Source organism: Trachypithecus francoisi, unplaced genomic scaffold, assembly GCF_009764315.1.
Source record: "Trachypithecus francoisi isolate TF-2019V2 unplaced genomic scaffold, Tfra_2.0 Lachesis_group3, whole genome shotgun sequence".
Taxonomy (NCBI): domain Eukaryota; kingdom Metazoa; phylum Chordata; class Mammalia; order Primates; family Cercopithecidae; genus Trachypithecus; species Trachypithecus francoisi.
The window spans coordinates 158,256,673-158,262,009 of record NW_022681468.1 but is presented as its reverse complement, the minus strand read 5'-3'; the positions used below and the strand labels follow the sequence as shown (position 1 = coordinate 158,262,009).

General features: G+C 40.1%; 1 non-coding gene across 1 annotated transcript; it reads left to right on the top strand.

Moving 5' to 3' along the window:
- Positions 1-1,433: 1,433 nt before the first annotated feature.
- LOC117071890 lies at positions 1,434-1,564 on the top strand. Its single transcript, XR_004432616.1, has one exon. It is a non-coding gene; the product is annotated as a small nucleolar RNA SNORA18 (small nucleolar RNA).
- Positions 1,565-5,337: the final 3,773 nt, after the last annotated feature.

Below are 5,337 nucleotides of genomic sequence, written 5' to 3'. Positions count from 1 at the left end.
GCACTTTGGGAGGCCAAGGTAGGCGGATCACCTGAGGTCAGGAGTTCGAGACCAGCCTGTCCAACATAGTGAAACCCCGTCTCTACTAAAAGTACAAAAATTAGCCGAGTGTGGTGGTGCATGCCTGTAGTCCCAGCTACTCGGGATGCCGAGGTAGGAGAATTGCTTGAACCTGGGAGGCAGAGGTTGCAGTGAGGCGAGATCGCGCCACTGCACTCCAGTCTAGGCAACAGAGTGATACTCCATCTGAGAAATAAAATAATCAAAAAGACAATGATCTTTTATTTTCCTCTAAGCTATATTGCCATGCATAATCTCTGCCTCATTACCATTGGGTCATAATGTCTATGGCTGAGCCAATGATGCTTAATTTAAAATCATTTGGAGGACTATGGTCAAGTCAATTGCAGTCACAAAGAGAACACCTCTGGTTTGTACCATGTTTTATTTGTTTGCTTTGGTTCAGAATTCTATTTTTTATAAAGATTTCTTTTACTCTTACTATTATTTTATTACTGTTACTTAAAAAATTGTCATTACCTCATCCTACCTCCTTATCTACCCAAAGCTAACCTTGACATTGGTGTGGGGAAGACAACTTTTTGTGTAAAGTATTTGCTGCCCTTCCTTGGGGGAGGAGTAGTTTCTCCACCTTGCTGCCATTAGGATTGGCTGTGTGAATTGCTTTGGCCAGGGAAATGTGGGCATAAATGATCCTTGTCCCTTTCAGCAGAGGTGGCTTCACTTTTTCTTTTCCATGTGCCATGAGCTTGGCAAACTCTGAGAGTGTGTGCTTTATCTACCTGATTCCAGAGTAAAGAGGATTTGGTGCCATGCTGTGGCCGATGGATATGTGACATAGTAGGATGGGAAAAGAAGGGGGGCGTTCTTTGTTATTGCAGCATAACTTAGCCTTTGCTTATAAAGGGTGCCCTGCCAAGACATGTTTTTATGATTTTACTAAGTGTATTAAATAAAATATATCTCTAAACTATATGTGAATTGGTTCTCAAAGTGTGATCCCTGGATCACAAAAGGGTGAAAGCAAGATAAAATGGTTTTACTCTTTTGGGGGGAAATAAGATAAAATATATTTACTTAATAATACTAAGACATTATTTGAAAGTGTTTTACTCTCATTCTTTCATGAGGATACAGTGGAGCTACCTAAAGGAGTAACTGCTCTGCTGCCTAAGGAAATGAATACTCGCATTCTCGTGTTTCAAAACTTTTTCAACTTTAATTTCTTATATAGAAAAAATTAATAAATGCCACCCAAATGAAATAAATCTCTTTGGATCTTCAATAATTTTAGGAGAATAAGAGATTCCTAAAACCAAAAAAGAGAAACATTGATGCAGTTTATTGTTTAGTATATTTATAAATTTTACGTAAGTGATATTTGGTGACTTGCTTTTTAAACTCAACATTCCGTTGAGGTCTAATCCCGATAGGGCTTTTCCTGTAGCCTGCATGTTGTTGGAAATGCCTCACAGAGTTACTCTGGTTTTACTTTACTCACAGGACTTTTGTTAGGCCTGTGGGAAGGGACGACAAGGCAGTTGCTAAAGTATGAAAAAGACAGTTACTAAACTGTGTTTAGTTTATTAACTGTCTTAGTCAAGACCTGTTAATTTACTTTTTTACCTTAGGTATTGGCATATTCCACACATCCGTACTATTCTTGAATTTGATCACTTAGGAATGAATATGATTTGAACTCATTCATATTTAGAGAAGGTGTCAAATTGAGAACCAGGCAGATCCACCTACACTGAAAATGACCCTAAAGTAAATTGGTGGAAGAAATCAGATCCCAAAGATTGTTGGTGAGCTTTGAAGTCTTCGTCAGTATATCCATATTAAAAGGAGATGACAGAAGCCAAAGTAAAAGAATTGTGGGCTGATGGAACAACTGGATTAAAATAAATGTCAGTTGCATTTAAAAGGGCTGACTTGAAGGTCATTTTTGAAAATGGTTAATTTTGACTCCAGCTCTTTAGAGGATTTAAAGTGACCTTGATGGGCAGTGGAAGAAATCACAACATGAAATTCCTTGAATAAAAATTAATTGACTTTAATAAATGAACTCAACCTTCTCTCGCTAAGGTGTATGAAAATGGGTGCACATAGACTGAGCTCATTCCTTTCATCTGTTTATGCTGTTATAAAATAGTTTCAAAAAGAGGAAAATATCTGCTCTTCAAAGTTTTCTGAGCATGTGACTTTATAAAGCATATGCATTTGGTCACCTTCCCAAATGCCTTTCCTGTACCGATGAATAATACATTTGCCTCACAACTGAAGTAATATACCCTCCTGCTCTGCTTCCTGTCCTATTGCCAAATTCAGTGACTGAATGGGCATTTTCATATTCACTCCCCTAACCATGACCTCTCGATTTCACAGAGACGCTTAATCCCGGTTAGTCTCATTGTCTCACTGGGGATTCTCTGTTTCCTTGAGGGGCCTCTGAGAGGCGAACAGCTTTGCAAGGACTGGGAACCTGTGACGAGCACAGTGTTGGAAACACTTGAGGCCTTTGTTCTTCCAGAGTAGACATCTCCAATGCCTGGGGGCTCCTGCTTTCCCTCTGTCCCTGAATGCTGATTATGGGTCATGAGATTATGTAACAGACAGTTCATAGCCTCTGCATGCAATTTTTTTTCCTATATATTTTATTAGGGAAAAAATAAAATATACACAGTAGAAAGACTAGTATAGCAAACTTGTGTGTACTGATAACCTAGCTTCGAAATTGCCAACACACAGTCCATCTTGTTTCATTCATTTCTTCACCCACTCCACACTCTCCCCACTGAGTTATTTTTAGTCAATTATTAGACACCATACATAAATCCTACACTACTTGTCTCCAAAACACATTGATTCTTTTTTAGAAAACACAACCGCTGGGCATGGTGGCTCATGCCTGTAATCCTAGCACTTTGGAAGGCCGAGGCAGGAGGATCACATGAGGTCAGGAGTTTGAGACCAGCCTGACCAACATGGTGAAACTCTGTCTCTACCAAAAATACAAAAATTAGCTAGGCATGGTGGCTAACTCCTTAATCCCAGCTACTGGTGAGGCTGAGGCAGGAGAATCGGTTGAACCCGAGAGGCAGAGGTTTCTGTGAGCCTAGATCCTGCCATTGCACTCCAGCCTGGGCAACAAGAGCGAAACTCCATCTCAAAAAATTAAATTAAATTAAAAAAATAAAAATTTAAAAAACATAACCCTAATACTGTTACTTATACCTGAAAATCAATAATTCTTTAATATTGCCGAGTTATCCAGTCAGCATTCAAACCTCTCATTTCACATCAGAAAAGTTTTTACAGCGAGTTTGTTGGAATTAGGATTCACAAAAGGTCCAGACATTGATTGGTTATGTCTCAAATCTATCTGTAGGTTTCCTCTTCCCTGTTTTTGTATCTTGCAAGGTGTCTGTTAATAAAACTGGATTCTTTGCCCTGTGGAACATCCCACAGTCTAGATACTGCTGATTGCAGCCCTGGAGTGTTTAACACGTTCCTCTGTCCCTTGTAGTTCCTATAAACTGGTAGTAAAGCATGGTCTTGATTAGGTTCAGGCTCAATATTTCTGGCAGGAATGCTGTATGTGTAGTGCGTTTGCTTGCTATTATATTGCGTCAGGAGGTGCCTATTGTCTGTCTCCTTTTGTTGATACTAATATTGATCTGTGGGTTCAGATGTTATCAGGATGATCTATCCGTTATAAAATTTTCTACCAAATAATAGTTCCAGCTACCAATGATGACCATTGCCTGCATCCATTATTTCATTAGGGGTTTGAGAAAGCAAATATTCTAATTCGATCATTTCTTCGGAATTCATTAGCTGTAAAGGAATGCATGCTCATCAGCTATTGGGTTACCATGAGTTATGAGTCAAAAGGCAAATGAGGTGAATTGTGCATGTGGCATTCCCCCACCCAGTCTCCATGTGCTCAGCCTTGTCTGTGCCCTCATGGGCTGCATCAAATGCTCTGTTGCCCACTGGATTCTGCTTGGGTATAGCTCATGGGAGTCCTGGAATGAGATCAAAGGGAGGGAGGAGAATGAGGATGGAGTTTATTCCCCTGTTTCCTTCCCTGTGCTGTGCCCCAGCTGGCTGCATCCATTACCGCTGTCCCTGCACAGACCTCTCTTACCTGGGTTTTGATAACCACTCCTTCCTTCGCTCCTCCAATCTGCATGAGATCATGTCCCCCTAAATGCCATGGTGATCATGGCATTGCCACCCTGTGGTGTTGCCCTCTTCCTTGTAGTCTCCCTACAAACACTGCCCATAGCTTTTATACAACCATTTTACTAAGTCTCAAATTACAAAATTTGTAATGCCTGTTTCACATTGGGAGGTATATTATCCTTCTCTTCTTCCTTGTTTTTTTATTTTTAAATTTTATGGACATATAACAGCTGTACATATTATGAAGTTGATGTGATATTTTGGTACAGGCCAAGAAGAGAGTTATGGTGTTGGCTGGGGTGATTGACTGGGACTACTAAAGTGAAATTGGACTACTACTCCACAATGGAGGTAAAGATGAAAGAATTACTACAGAAGATCCCTTAGGTCATCTTTCACCTGTAATTACCATGCCCTGTAATTACGGTTAATGAAGAATTACTACAACGCAGTCTAGTCAGGACTACAAATAGCCTAGACCCTTCAGGAATGAAAGTTTGGGCCACCCTGCCAGGTAAAGAACAGGACCAGATGAGGCACTTGCTGAAGGAAAAAGGATTATACAGAAAGGGTAGTAGAAGAAAGTAGTTATAGACACCGACCATGACGATGTGACCAGTTACAGAAATGAGAATTGTAATTGTTATTCTTTTTCTCTATATTTTTAAAGAATTTGCTTGTATATATACATGTATTAAGCAAATATCTCTGTTTTCTTTCCACTCTTATTCCTTTGTCATGTAACATGACATATACTGACTGTATTATTAAGTATTGTAAATTTTATTTCATTTATTTATTTGAGACAGAGTCTGGCTCTGTCGCCCAAGCTGGGGTGCAGTGGTGCGATCTCGGCTCACTGCAACCTCCACCCCCTTAGCTGAAGTGATTTTCCTGCCTCAGCCTCCTGAGTAGTTGAGATTACAGATATGTGCCAGCATGCCCGGCTAATTTTTGTATTTTTAGTAGAGACAGGATTTCACCATGTTGGTCAGGTTGGTCTTAACCTCCTGACCTCAAGTGATTGACCCTCCTTGGCCTCCCAGAGTCCTGGGATTACAGGTGTGAGCCACCACGCCCAGCCATGTACATTTTAATATTTAAGTTATGGGATATAAGGAGAAG